This window comes from Haliaeetus albicilla, chromosome 3 (genome assembly GCF_947461875.1).
Source record: "Haliaeetus albicilla chromosome 3, bHalAlb1.1, whole genome shotgun sequence".
Taxonomy (NCBI): Eukaryota; Metazoa; Chordata; class Aves; order Accipitriformes; family Accipitridae; genus Haliaeetus; species Haliaeetus albicilla.
In genome coordinates, this window is record NC_091485.1 from 63,782,249 (window position 1) to 63,798,149 (window position 15,901).

Consider the following 15,901-nt stretch of genomic DNA (forward strand, 5'->3'; position numbering starts at 1 on the left):
TAGCTTTGGGAGAACTGAGTGAAATAATTTGAATTGGTTGGGAACTTTGTATTTAAACAGCTCCTTTTTTTTTTTTTTTTTTTTTTCCCTGGCGTTTTGGAAACCACTGATTTGTTGAAATCAAAATGTTTTGTGAAATGGGTGGGTTTTGGCAGACTGACAAAACCCATGCAGAGTTCTGAGGAAACCCTTCCTGCCAGGAAATCAGCTGCATCAGAAAATTATTTGGTTTCTTGACAGTTCACTTGGCTCATTGTCAAGGTGCACATCTCCAGTGCAGCCTTATGTACCAACTGGGCTTCCTCAAAATGCAGGGTTGGACTCATGTCATTATACGGGATCTCAGCCTCCAGCTTGGGGACATCATGGCTTCCAGACTTCCTGGCACTGGATGAGGAACTTGCAAGCCCAGGGAACTGCTTTTCCCATACTCCACAGATCTCAGCACAGTGGAGATCCCAGAGTTTCTCTTTGAAATATATGAACACAATGACTGTCATTGTAAAATCCATGTGGACCAAGCTGCTGCCGACAAATCTCCACAGCTTCATAGAGAAGGCATCTTTGAGGTCCATTGGCAAAGCAAACAAACAAACAAACAAAATACAGATATACAAAATGAAGTGACTTCCGCTAAAGCCTGTTCTAGGGGTAGGGTAGGGCTCCAAAGTGGAAGTGTCACTGCAAGAATGTTCTGTTCAGTTTTTGCCACAACAATGAGATCACTGTGTCTTCAGTAGAGACAGCCTTATGAAAAAGTTTTCTAAGGTTTGTAGGTGGAATAAAGGGCCCATTTACAACACTCCATGGGAAGAAGAACTAGGTTAAACAGCACAGGGTATAAAATTTCCTCTGGGACAAGAGGCTACTCTTTTTAGGGCTTAGATGGGACTCAAATGGTTTAGTACAATCACGTTCCTTCTGGGGATGAGCGTCACCCCCAGCTCTTCTAAGGCGATTCATTACAAAGGGTTTACCTGCACAGCAGAATCACCCTATGATTTTATCAAGGTCTGGCATCCCTGCACTAGCAAGCCAAGGTTGCAATAGCAGTAAAAATGAGCCATATAAGCTTTAGAAGAAGTGTTTAAGCAAAGTGTATTGCCAATGTTTCTAAAGCATTTGAACCCTGTTATTAGCATATGATAACATTCAGGGTGCTGCATTTTCCTGGCCATTGTCCTCCCTGGGAGACAGATTACAGCAATTCAGGCACCTTTGTTTTGCTAAGCAGAACTGCTCCTATTGAGAGCTTTGCCCAATCTCAGGTACTCATCAAAAAAGGAATGAATTTGGACTCAAAGGAATGAATTTGGACTCAAGCTAATTGGGGTTATCTTGGGGAAAATACATAGACACAAAGAGGCAAGCCCATGGAAGGGATGCTCATGTCTTTTTGTCATGCCTTCTCACCTATCAAAAGAGAATGGGTGCCTTCAGCGATGCTAAATTATTTGTTGCCTAATTCCTGCTGAAATCCCTTTATTTTCCTTTGAGGTTGAAGTTGCCTCTGATGAGACCCTGAATAAAAACCTGAAAAATATTCTACTAAGTAGATGATCAGCCATATTTCCTACTGCGTTTTCTTTGCTCCACCTCTTCATACAACATTATGTCATGTATAGTGATAATATTTTTCCAGCTGACCTATATAGAGCATACCACGATTAATTTGATGACAGTATTTATGGCATAATATAAAAGTTGTGTGTAGGAGCCAGGAATGGGGAAACACTTGGAATGAAGTCAAATACAGTCAGATTAAGCACCTGAATGTCCAGCTCAATCTTGCAGTCCTCATTCAAGTGAAATACCCCTTGGATGACAATTTAGGCTGAATGAATTGCAAAATGAGAAGCCTTAATCAGATTTCTGTAGATTGGAATTGATCTCTAAGAGGTTTTGCTTGTAAATGAAAAACCTTCACTATTGTAGGTATAGAGACAGCCTTTGTGAAGTCTGACATTTGCAGACAAATCTTGCTTTGACATTTCCTTACTATGCAGGATGGTTTGTAGTTTTCCCCCTGTCTGGTTTCTTGGAACAGTGGAATAATCCAAAGCGACATTACTAAATTCAGCTAGATTGGCCTACCAGAGATTCTTTTCCAGAGGTAACTTTGACTGATTCACAAGTAATTGCACTGGCAGGAATGCTTAAAATCAGAGAAATCAGAGAAATGGAAAAATTCCTTAAAATCAGGATATTCCAACCTGTAGAGCGGGGCCTGGCATGATGAACTCACAGACTTGAACTGAGTGCTTTACTGGCAATGCAAGAACTTGTTCCATGATCAGTGAAACTAATGAAGCTTGGCATCCCCTGAATTTGTGTCTTATGATTGCTTTTTTGCCTGGTTTCTAATGTCTTAAGGGCTCAAGTATTCATAAAAGTTCTTCTTAGTAAAGTCTCTGATATCAAACAGGAGGAGAGCTTCCACTGCATTACTGATAGTCTCTCTCCCCTATGCAGATACCAGTTTTTTGAAACCCATAAACACTCAGAGAAGTTTGATCCTCTACCCTGTTCTTAGATATGATTGAAGTGGCTTACAAGTGGAATACATATTTGGAAGATCATACAGGTAATCATCACTCCCCCCAAGCCACATACATACTGCATAATTATGCAGATTGTGTTTCTTTATGAAATTATGCTAAAAATAGCTCCAACTACAGACCGTTAGTGTGACTACCATAATGGTCAAGGTAGTAGAAACTATGACAAGCGTTTGCCAATTACAAGCTGAAAACTGAGGTAAAGTTACTCCTGAAAACGTCTTTAAATTTAAATTCCTAAAAGTAATTATAATATATTAAAAATGTTAAAGGAAGGATTGCTGTCTGAGACAGCAATACAGTGCAGTGTTACTAACACTGCATGAGGAAAACCTAACTGAGATTTATCACAGTGTTGTGTGCAGAGATCACCGTATGCATATATGTTCCACTTGATTAGGAGCTGGTTGTCATAACACCAACCTGTCACTGATTTCTAATTGGTATAAATATATGGTATTACCCATATTAAATTAATATTTTACACATCATCTGGGGTGTTGTTAATAAAAAAACAGTTTGCATACTTTAGTAGAGAGTGAGCAATGCTGATGTTTAAATGAATGAATAAGGGTTAAATGATGATTTATTGCCTATTGGTGGTTGACACCAGTGTAGTTCCCCCCCTAGAATTTGCTGATACACAGGATCACAGTAATTTTGCAAATTAAATGAGAATGTATTTTGGGAAGATCTGTCACATCGGACTCCTCCATTTAATAGTAAGAAATATATAAATATCTAATAACTGGTACATAAATAAGAAAAGTTCAGCTCTGAATGTCACCATCTTTACAATAGCTCTTTTAGCTGGTTTTATGTGGTAGTTGAATTTAAGGTTGTTTAAATTAAATGCCATGCTTTATTAATTAAGTGTAAAAATATTTATCTTAATTATCTCTGGAATGGGTTGGGGAGCTTAGACATTGTTGAGTAGAACACACACAAATTCAAACTTGAACAGAAAGGAAATGTTCATTTAATGAAGTTAAGGAGTTCACATCATAGCACTTTATCATCTGCCGAAATGTAATTGTGTACAGTGCTACTGTGTCTACTGTGCATTGACCCATCTTTGTCTTCTGTTAGTGCCCCTCTCTCTCAGAAGACAGTTGGATGGTGCCCTATAAAGGATGAGCTTATGGTCTCATCTGATCATATTTGCATGAGAAAACCACAAAGATAATATGATATCTGAAATAGATGCATTCTGTGGGAAAAGATCTCATTTATTAGCTCTAAAAAGGCAGGGGAGATGTTCCTTTGTGATGATATATGAACACTGGAGGCCCACCTGGCTACTGTAGGACTTTTAGAATTCATTTCTTGTCTCAGTCTCATAGAAGCTATAAAGGGGACAAAAGCTATATAAGGGACAAAACAGAATAGCTGAAACCAGACTGCTTCTTTGCAGAGTGCCTGAGAACTTTAAAAGGCCGTGGCAAGACAGGAGAAAGCCTACGCCCAGTGGAGATCAAAAGAAGTGCAGTAGCTTAAAAGGGAACTCCTACAAGAGAGGCTGTAAAGTTGTTTGTGGGAATAATGCTCCTTTTGGTCACACAACTGGGTGTCTGAGAGAGCTGGGACAACCATAAAGGGATGTAGAATGCATGCTGGGTTTTTTAAGATGCTTTTTTTTCTACGTAGTTTAATCCTGTGGTTAAGTTAAACAATATTTTGGTCTGCTTTGTCCCTGGTTTTCACACAAATTCTCAAAAAGGAGGTGCAACTGGTGTCTGAACTTGGTCAGAGCTACTGAATGCACAGAGCATGGTCTAAGAATGGGAAACATGCTGGATTTCACCCCTACCAGTATCTGTACCTACAAGAGAGGGCTAAAAGAAGGCCTTTTGGGGGACCACTGATATATTGATACATTGGTGGTGAGTGTCACTGATAATGTATGTTTTCTCACTGTCCATTTTTCTCAACTGAAAGTTCAGTGCTTGTAAGCTTTTCACTAAAATTTATTGACATGCACTTGAAATGTAGAAGGTGCTATTTTTAAAAGGGCGATCCCTTTGTATATATCTGAATTAATTAATAGATTACATCTCTTGATATTCCTTGGCTTAATTTTTCCTGCCTTAAAACAAACCAGAGCAATACAGATTATTCTCTTCAAGCAAGGTCTGGGAGATCTCTCAAGGTCTCTCTCCTCATAGTTACTCAATCTACTTGACTGTGGGTGCTAATTTTCACCAGATCTTTGATCTATTTGCTTTTTCTAGCTTAATCAGTATGTCATCTTTAAGGCCATGATAAACTTCACATATAACCAGCTGTTTGGACTCCTCAATGAGAGGTGGCAATTACAACTGAAAACTCCTTAGACCAAGGGAAGAGCTGAGCCTACATTTTAGGCAAATGCCTAAGTCCAGAGAAGAGTATGAGGCCTGAATGCGGCTCCCATGACAGTATGCAAACTACCTCTGTATTTCTTGCATTTCTCTTGGCTTGCTGAAAGAGGTTTCCACTCAGCTTGCTGGCTTTTATAGACTTTTATAGTGCACAACCAGAGCCTAGATCATCTCACCTAATTTTATTCCTTTGATAGTGGCATTTACATTAAGAAACCAATGACTGTACAGTTCAGAGGGGCTACATGGGTGGCTTTAGCACATGTAAGATCTTTGTCCATCTCTGAAGGTGTCTTGCCTCTTTCCATTAATTACAGAGAGATACTGCGGCAAACAGCCTTGAAATCTATGTGGTTTGGTTACATTCCCGAAGTTGTGTGGGTACCTAAATTTGGAGTGTTGTTTTGCTGGATATTGCAATCCCTAGATCTTTTTTTTCTCCCTCAGGAACTTGTCATTTCAGTGCTGAACTGGGTTTCTATAGAACCTGGATTAATATCTAAGGATCACTTCATATGCCTAAACATCTAGTGCCATGTGAGATGTCATAGTGTGTCCAGTATAAAGATGGCAGACCCAATGCAAGACCTGTGTCTTTCTGGAGAAGCAGCTGAAGGCCATAAAAAATACCTTATGGCACTACTTTTTTGGCAACTGAATTAATCCTTTACTAGTATGAAACAAATTTGTAAGAAAGAGAGGGGGTTACCTACCTTATGTCCTGGTGATTCTAACTTTTGCACCTCTGAATATCATAGCTCACATGTTATCCCTGACATTGGATAACAAATGTGGTAGACATATCTCACTGAGGATTTCCAGCCTCTGTTGGTGCACGGTGGTCTGTGTTAGCCCCATCTCTATAGACGACATTGTATGTTTGAACAGATGCAGGTCCTGGAAAGCTGCTGTCTATTAAAAATATGTATTAATAGTTTCCCTGAGCTCCCTCTGTGATACCATAGGTCATCAAAATATTTCCTTAGAACAAAAAATACTCATCTTTTTTGTAAAGAACATCTTGACAGAAACGCTACCTCATCAAACTATCCTGCACCAGCGTTCTTCCCTTCTCTTCCTTTGAGCAATGTTTCACTGGAAGATGTAAAACAGATGTTGTGAATTAAGATAATCTACCAAGTCTGAAAAAAGTCATACAGAAAAAAGCAACCTCTCTGTATTTGTAGCTGGAGATAGCTGTGATGGATAGAAAGACCAACTGACTAGCAGCAAGAGGGGCAGCCAAAGCGAACTACCAAGCATTTAACATTCCCTCTTCTTTCCTTCTCAATAGCTGTAGTTCAGTAACCTTGTGTTCATGGTAAAGTCTTTCGAGTTCTTCACACATGGACTAGGGGCAAGACAAGCTGTATAGACTAGATCAAAGCTATACCAGATAAAGATAGGATGGATCAAACATTCACAGGTGAATCAGATCAATGAAACATATCCAGGCAAAATAAACAAAGACCATATTGAGGACTTGGAATGATTTACTGCTGTCTTCACACTGCTCCGGCTACATCACCCCACCTTCCTCGTGTAGGTGCAAGTCATAACAGTTCCCCAGGAAAATAAACCAACTCCTTTCAATCAAAATTTTTAATTAACCAGCCTGATCCGTGTTATGGATGAAAAACCATACGAGCAGCCTTGTGCACAAGCAGCTTGCGTGCAATGGGATTTCTTGGTGCAGCTTCAACACCGGGTGGACACAGTTGTGCTGTGACCGGGCAGCTTCTGGCCCTGGTTGTAGGATAGGTGCACACATGCAATTTGGCACCCAGTACTTAAAACTTGCCAGAAGCACAACCGTGGACCAATGCAATGTGAGTCCAGCCAGAGGTGGGTGCTGGGACAGAGATCCCTTGTATGGGGAACTATTTCCAGCCTCCCATTAGCCTGGATAACAGGGAGCTGGCAGTGTTGCCAAAGATACCTTAATGCTGATACAGTTTGTGCTTGCGTTAGGGTTTTTGCTGGTATGGGTATGCAACAGAAGAAATTGCAATTCTAGCTAAATCTCTGTGCTGGTAGAAGTATAGACCTGGTCAAATAATGAGAGAAACATCTTAAATGATGCTTAAATCAGTTACAGTAAATGTGCAGGTGAAAGTGGCCAATTTCTTCTGTAGCTAACTTTCATACTTGTACTATGAGCTAAAGACTGGCAGAAGATTTGGAAGTTGACAAAAAGAGGAAATTTTTTTTCTATTTCTTCCCTTCCGCTGAATATTTGCAAGCTCTAAAGACTTCACTGCCTGCATCATTTTTAAAAATAGAAAGAGATCTCATATTTACAGTTTATTTGTGTATACTGACTGAGGTGGATTCATATTGCTAAAAGAGCTGATATGAGGTGCATTCATATCACTAAACGAGCTGAAAAATGCCACTCATCCACTTTGACTTACAGGCTTTGACTGCACAAAAATTACATCAGACTCATTTTCTTTGCTTCTCTTTTCTGTTACATGGTCAAGAAGAGCACATGTACTCTGAAGCAGTTAAAAACCACAATTATGGGCTTTGCGTTATTTGTCATGGCAATAAAAATGTATGGAAATGATTAATATGGTGCAGGAAAGCAGTGCTGGGATCAGATCACCATAGCACTTTTAAAATGTGTACCTGAGTGTGTTTTATTCAGTAGATGTTGGAGATTGCCTGATGCAAATTAATTTTATAGAAACTTAAGCAGATAGCCACAGCTGCACTTCACAACTGCCAGAGATTTCTGTAACTGGCAATTTTCCAGCAATCCTGCTAAGAAAGAACTGAAAAGTTTACCACAAACAGCTATGCTGCAGCAGACTCCAGGACTGAAATAAACTGGCTGTCAGTTTACCATGGGGTTACTCATAAATGTATGGAATATTGGATTTTGAGTCAGTTTTGAAGTCAGGTTGTTTATCACTCCAAAGAGACATGTTAGAAATCATTCTATCAAAATTCATTACTGGAATTAATTTTAGGTTATTCCATTGCCTACAAGATTTGACATCTTTTGCCTTCCATAATATTTATTCTGGTTCCCAAATGACAATATCTTATGAATTACCTCATAGGTTTAAGGAAGAAGTAATTTTTGAAGTATTACTTTGGCTAAATATTTAAGCCATTTGTGACTACAAGTTAAGCTTTTAATTTAAATGATAAAATGCGCATTCAGCAAACTGAGGTGCCTCTTTTAGCCTTACTATTTATTGTTCTTATAATATTATTGGCAGAGAAATGAGGTGAGTGAACTTAGAGGACAGGCCTGTCAGGGTTCAGGAGGGAAACTTGACAGAGACAGCCTTATGCTGAAGGTCTGCCTCTAAAACTAGAATTTAAAGCAAAGGCTCCCCTGGGTTAGTCAGACAACAGGTCTTGGCTCTTCTGCAGTGGGATTTTTTCACAGCCTTAAATCAGGATCTTGAAGCTGAAGAATATGGGCAATGATGGAGAGTGAAGTTTGCTAAATGTATTTTTAACAGTTAATTGAATACTTCAGAATGGTTTTACACCCAGCGACTGAGAGCACAAGCAGACCATGTATTTCCCTCCTATTCATTTATTGACCCATTTAATCTAACCATTGAAAAATGTTTGTCTCTATAGATTCTGTGCCTCCAGACAGCTTTCTTGAGAAAGGAAGAAGAATAAATTGTAAATTGTTCTGGTAACAGCTTGAGGTGACGTATATTTTTCTTGTTTGATTCTGCCTTTCATGAGAGACATTGCCTACAGTCAGAAGAAAACAGCTTAGTGAACAAGGGGGCACAAGAAATGAGGCAGAGGAAAAAATGTGAGAGTGCTTTGCTGCATACTAGGCTTGCTTGTCCTAATCGATGCAATCAGCTCATTTCTGACTGCAAAGTACAGTCTCCCGCTTAGTTAATTTCTTATTTTATAACTGCTCTACAGTTAATAGCAGTGAACTGGAAAGATAGGAAGAATGTGTCGAATTAAAAATGCTTACTGGTTCTTCTCATTTCGCTGCAAGGAAAAAAACCCCAAAGCAGGCAAATGTGGTTAGTCCAGGAAACTACTCTGTCGTTTCTTAATTCTCAACAGCTTAAATCGGGAATTTGTCTTAACTTCATGCTCAGCTGGTTTCCAAGTATGAGAGCCAACAAAGCCTTCTGGAGATGGATGAGCACTGTATTGGCATGGCCAATTGCTTGTCACTCAGGTCTGGGGGCATTAGGACAAGTCAGTGGTGCGATGCATTGCTATGGGTGCCACGTCCCCTGCTTGGGGAATATTGTCATCCTGCTATGACCATCTGAGCACTGCATCTCTGCAGCCTGAGGACACTAGAGCCATCCAGATCTGAATCACTGTTTGGGTGCATCCTACAAACATATGGTGGCCACAAAACTGAGTCGCATCTCCTGTTCTTCAAAGCTATGACATTATCTTTGGTTCTTCCACCTCTGTCTCCCTCTGCTAAGTACTTGTTTTAGGACCCAATAGGAGCAAAATTTATCTTAGACAACTTCCTAAGACAGTATTTAGTTCTGAAGATCTGTGGAGAACCTCAGAGGAATGATGCTACAGAGCAAACCGCTCTGCTCGCTGGTGATGAACATGCCTGGATGGCGGAATTAGCTGCATCCCGGGCAGAGGATGAGTTTCGTTCATCAGGGACATTTCGTCTCACTCCAGCCGTATTCAGCTGGCGGTGAATTTAAACCTTGAACTTGAAATAGCATAGAATTCACTGAGTGAGTCTTGTTTTATCTGAGCAGGTTTGTGTATTTCTTCCATAAATCAAGTACTTACATAGTGTTCACCCATATAGCCCTGAAGCAGGTCACATAAATGAAAACCTAATCCTGAGTACTGCTGGCCAGGATTTGTCAGTGGAATATTCCTTAGCTGAGAAACAAGAACTTCTGGAAACTGCAGGAGGCGCTGACATTTGTGGGTGAGACAGTGAGCAAAAATGGATGGGAGAAAGGAGAACGAGCAGCCATCTCACAAGTGGCGCAGGGGACACAGGGAGGATATCTCTGAAGCAGGCCTAAGCTCCCGGGTCTCTCCTCCTAGGTGAGCAACAGCAGATGAGCCTCAGGAAGATTTTTTCCACATTTTGTAAGTATTTGTAGCAGGCAAGAAGGGCACTGCTGCTTTAGGCAGGAGTTAGATCACTTACCTGAGCTGACGAGATCCAGATGAAAACTGTTCTGACAAAGCTGGCAGTTGCTCTGGGGGCTTGTCTGAGCTCTCACGCTTTCCACTTCTCAATTCCTTTCCAATATGAAATGAAATTGAGTTTTCAAATTTTTACAAAATCAAATAAGTATTATTGTTTCCATCCCGTCCTTCCACCATGTAGAATTTTTTCTGTATCTTGGCTGGACATGTAATTCTAATAAAGACAGGGATCACAGGCTGTTACACACTATCTATACTGGCTCGGGCAGCCCCTGCCCAGCTCTTGCTCTCCTCTCCCCTGGGCTTGTCCAGCCCTGCCAGGAAGCAGAGCAGGGCAAAGCTACAACTTTCTTTACCAAGAGATGTTTGCTGAGTAGCTGTAGATAAGAGAGGACAGCAGCAATGGAGGAGACCAGGCCTTCTGCTTTCTCCTTGCTACAGTGAGGCAGAATCAAATATTTTGATATAGAAATTGTAGGGAAGGTAGTTTTGGTAGGTGTTAGCAGAGAAAATGGCTAAAGGAAAGAGACCACAACCTCTGCAAATGTGATGGCTAACTACATTGCAGCCTCCAGTGAACCTGCAATAGCCTTGAGAACAGGAATGCCCAGACTGGGACTTTTAGTTAAACCATTTCCATTCTCAGCTCAGGGAGTGACACTGAGTGAAAGGAGAATGTTTTGATCATGGGGATGACCTCACAGGCACAGAGTGGGGCGGGGGAGCAGTGAGAAAACATATGAGTGAGAAAACAAACCTCGCTGTCTTTCTGTTATCAAGAAATCCTACCCAAATTTCCTGGAATTAGGGATAGATATCACAAGGCTGCAGTTCCTTTTTATAATCCTGTATCATCTGTTCTTCTTATAAAATTAAGCACTGAATTCTTAGCAGGCAATATCCTGAAGTTAAGGCAAGCAGCTATTTAGGCAGTATATTCTATGTAAAAACAATAATGCAAGTTATCATAGGTGTTTGCTGTTGAAGCCACATTAGATATCTGAGACATGACTACCTAAGAGCAGTCCTACAAAGTGCAAAGTTTACTAGTCCTGGATGTCCTGAGTATGTTTATTTATTTGTCTGGCAGTGATCTTGGTGATTCCATGACTAACATCTTAATTAATGAAAACATGTGCTCTGGCTGCCAGATCACATTTATGATGGTTTTTGTTTGAAATCCGTGAGCGAGGGAGTCGTTTCCATGAACAGCCTGCAAAACTCTCAGTGATAGATTGTCCTGCAGGCAGGGGTTTTAGTGTGACACCGCAGAACAGGCTGTTCCTGACCAGTGGACCTGGGATGTCACGCCCCGGCTCTGCTTGTTCTGGAGGCGGCTTTGACTGCACAGGGAAGGGGCACCAGGGTGGCTGCCTCAGACCATGGCTCACCAGTTTCCCTGGGTTTCTCACGTGCATGTGTAAATCTGGCATCACTCCTCCCATGGCCTGTCCCATCAATGTGTTGGGAAAGAGCCATCTCTCCTTCTCGCATACAAGTTTTTAAACAATTACATTTGGACACCTGTTCCTTTTGCACCTTCCTTTTCTGCAAAGTCATAATAACATTATATGAACCTGCACAGGCTTTTATCTCTGGGAATGTGCTTCTTGCCTTTTTTTTTTTTATCATCTCCTCCACATATACTTGGGTTTAATGACCTTAAAGGCCTATATTTTAACACGGCTATTGACAAAAGGTACTGAAGCTGAAATTGCAAGTTATGAGTTTGTGACTCAGAATCAGACCTGAACTGAGAGCAGGAGGGAAAAGAGGTTTTCCTATAAAGGCCTAATTTTATCTATAGCAGTAATAAAATCTATTAAGTCAGTAAAGCTAAATGTCAGGGAAGCTGATCTCTTGCTGGCTTTCCTACCCTTTCTCTGCTTTGGGACAATTCGTGCTCATATTATTACTATTCTTCCTGGGAGCAATGGCCAACTTGCGGGCAGGAGCTTTCTGCCTTACTGCTTTCCCCATCTCCTTTCGCTCTGGCTGCTGCCTCATGAAATTTCAGTTACGGACTCATAGAGTTTACTGGGCTTCCTTCTTGAAACTTGGTATTTTCCATCTGATCTTCTCCCTCATTTTTTTAAGGATTGTGAACTCTCTTTTCAGGACTTCCATGACCTGACTCATCTTCCATCTTTCTCTATGCCTTACAGTCAGACCAAGGTTAATCTTTGCTCCCATTAACTTTCTTTCTCTTTCTGCATCAAAACAGTTTACCCAACCCCTTCTCCGAATTTGTGCACAGCCTGTGATCTACTTCCTTTCCTGCCCAGCAGTTCAAACTCCCCCGCTGACACCAAATACTGCGTTTAAGATGATTGTCCTCTTTGCCAATAAAAAGTATCATCAACCTGATCTTCCTGGTCAGGCGGCTTTTAAGACTTCCCCGTGAAATTACCCAGAAAATTCTCCCCTGTCCTCAGCCACCCAGCTGCCCAACTTCCTTCAGACTCTCAACACAGGCAGTCGTATGCATCAGAGAAGATGGTGCCTTCTCCCTTTCTTTTCTGCCTGCCTTTAAAAGCCATGTGGCAGATGGGTTCTCCTGCCACCCTTAGGTGACAGTCACCATCCATCTCTATATCTTGGTGGCTCTGGGGAGGAACGTCAGAGTCTCAGAGTGGGGGTGGTCCTTGGCTTTTCTTCCTCCAACACCAGAGCCTGATGCTCACTTGCTGCCAGGACATAGTATCTGTTCTTCAACTTCACAGGTCTACAGAGTGGGTGAGAAGATGTCCAGAGCAAGACCTGCCTCCAGAACCGCCTGCCTCCTCTACAACTGGTCCTACCACAAATCTCTTTTCCTCTTTAGTGTGTCTCTCTGTTCTGCTGTTTAAAACATAGGGTTTCTCAGTTTGGAAAAATGATAATGGAGGCAGAATATGGCACAGTTCTGTAAAACCAGGGTGGTGCAGAGAAAATGAACAGGGACTGATCGTTTACAGTCTTTCAGAACATAAATTCTTAGGGGGCACCCAATAAAGTTGTCAGGCACAGTTTAAAATAGGCAAAAAAGGAAAACTTTTTTGTGTGGCCTGTAGTTACACTGTGGCCAAATAAATTAAATAAATAAATTCCAAAAGGGATTGACACATTAATGGAGGATGAGTGCTTTGTTGACTATTTGATATTATGCTCTGGATGTAATTTCAGTCTCAGGAAATCTCCAAGCTGTTGATTTTTGGAGGCTGGAAGGCAGTAAAAGGACTCTATATGCCTTAATTCTCATACTTTTGTTTCAGTATCTGCTAATAATCACTGCCAGAGACAGGATACTTGGCTAGACAGGCCTTTGATTTGACTGGCTATGGTACTTCTTACGTTTTTTAATACACACTGGAGCAGCTTTCCTCAGAACTTGCAGTCACAGAGTTTATTCTGCTCTGTGTGCTGCACTCATGTTCTTTTGCTTATAGCCAAGAAAGACAAATTTAAAATAAGAATTATGACAGCAGCAGCTTGCATGGCACAAGCAGCATGGTAACGGGTTGGTTTTCCTAGTTAAGTTCTGGAGCAACTTCGTTTGCTGCCCATAAATGGGGTCTGCACATTCAATCCCTTGAGAGTGGAGAGGGCCTGCAGTTGGGATGCATCACAGCTTACTGAGCCCTGCAGCTCTCAGCCCTGCCTGATGCTGTGATTTCAATTCATAGGTTGAAATTCAAGCCACTGTGTCATAACCCCAAAGCCTGCCCACAGCCTGGGAAAAACAATTTCACATGATCCTCTTATAAAGCCCCAGTAGGTAAGAATAAGGGATGCTTCCAACAGCTAACGATTGGTAAGCAATGTTACACACAGTGTTCACAGAGCAAATGGAAACACCCTGCTAAATTCACCTGATCCTCAGGATCTGGTACAAACTCAAATTTCAGGGTAGGTAAGTGAAATGTTCCTCAGGCATGTCCTTTTCAAACCCTGCTCTGAAACATAGTGCGTGAGGAATGATGATGTGTATGGAGCACAGCCAAAGAAAATATTCCCTAATATTTGGAGAAATAAAGCCATTGTCTTTTGGCATTTGCACAGCAGGACATGCAGGAAATTTCAGGGGCACATTAACAGAATCAGTGCAGACGTTGCTCAGCATTTTCAGCAAATACTGGGCTTTTTTTCTTGTTGGCTTTTTTTTTTTTGGTTTGTTTATTGGCTCTTTTCAATCCCCCAGGGTTCTGCTGGAAAGGACAGAAATATAAGAGTCAGTCCTGCAAAGTGCTGAGAGCCCTAGCCTGGCTTGGCTGGTGTGGAAGCTGATGATACTCTGCACCCATGGGCAAGGTCCCTGCTGCTGGGCAGGATAAGTCCTGCTAACAGGTGTGAGGCTGTGAGCTATTGATGCATAGATTCAACTGTCAGATGTCCCATAAAGTAGTAGCATTTGGCAGATCCTATTATTAATGATACTATGTTTGCCAACAACGTAAAACAATAACACTTGCGAGTTAGCAAAATTCAAATCATATGAACATTTTCCTGCATTCTATCCAAAAAGCTCTTGTAAGAGGCTGATTCATCCGATACCATTTCTATCCCAAGAGCAAGGGAAGATCACTTTCCCACTCTTCCACTGTGGGAAACAGAACCCAAATCAGCACAGATTTAGTCCACTTGGTGATGGCAGACAGACACTACCATTTTTCTAACAGAGTTTCTCTAAGCTGGGCTTGTTGCTGCTTTCTAAAGAAGCAACTGTTCTTTCCCTGTAAGGTTGTTCATACGGTAGAAATCTACCTAATCAGATAGATTTGAAAAACAGCAAAGAACTGTTTTTCTTGCTGCCTCAGAGCCATGTGTCTGGCTTGAAGGTCCCTGCAGATTAATGTGTGAAATTCAAGCTCTGGCACTGTGGTCTTTATTTAGGGAGTTGCAAATACGTACAGAGCAAGCGTTCTGTGCTTCCCCCCCTCCCCGAGCATTACGGCAATATCTCAAAGCATTCGCAAATTAACCCATTAGCTCTTACAGCCCCCTCAGAGCCTTTCCTCCCCTTGTGTCATGAACATCAGAATAATATTCAGGACTTTTCAGAACTCTTCCTTTTTAGGAGGAAACTTTGGTATCATAAACAAGGCATCATCTTTGCTGTTATCTAGTTTACTTCCAATGAGTGGGCACAAGAACATGTTTCCGCCAGGGGTACTGAGAAGTGTCAGTAATTCCTTGCTCAGAAATCCCCAAAATACCACTTCAGAGAAGGCAGAAGTAAAGCTCTGCCTATCCTGTTGGCCAGGGTACCCTTCACAGCTGATTCTCATGGCTCTATGATCGCTGCAAACCCATACTCATACTCTGCTGCATTCCTATAGGAGAGCACAGTTAATATACTGTGCACACTTTGCTCCAGCTTTGGCACATTGGCCCAGTTGCCTTGGGCAGCGGCTTTAGTTTGCAAGTTTCGCATCTACAGAATCATAGAATCATTTAGGTTGGAAAAGACCTTCAAGATCATCGAGTGCAACCATCATCCATGCCCACTAAACCACGTTATGGAGTACCCCATCTACGTGCTTTTTGAATACCTCCAGGGATGGTGACTCAACCACTTCCCCAGGCAGCCTATTCCAATGTCTGACAACCCTCTCAATAAAGAAATTTTTCCTAATATCCAACCTAAATCTCCCTTGCTGCAACTTGAGGCCATTTCCTCTCATCCTATCTCCAGCCACCTGACAGAAGAGACCAGCACCCACCTCACTACAACCCCCCTTCAGGCAGTTACAGAGAGCGATAAGGTTTCCCCTCAGCCTCCTTTTCTCCAGACTAAACAGCCCCAGTTCCCTCAGCCACTCCTCATAAGACTTGTGCTCCAGGCCCCTCACCAACTTG

The 15,901-nt window shown here is 41.6% G+C and overlaps 1 long non-coding RNA gene across 3 annotated transcripts in view; it reads left to right on the plus strand.

Moving 5' to 3' along the window:
- Positions 1 to 15,901, plus strand: part of LOC138684823 (uncharacterized) — a 99,645-nt gene that overhangs the window by 43,202 nt on the left and 40,542 nt on the right. The window contains exon 4 of one of the 3 annotated variants that reach the window (XR_011324125.1): positions 2,473 to 2,584. The exons of the other annotated variants lie outside the window; for them this stretch is intronic. This is a non-coding gene — a long non-coding RNA (uncharacterized lncRNA). The remainder of the gene's footprint in view (positions 1 to 2,472; positions 2,585 to 15,901) is intronic. 3 annotated transcript variants of the gene reach the window in all.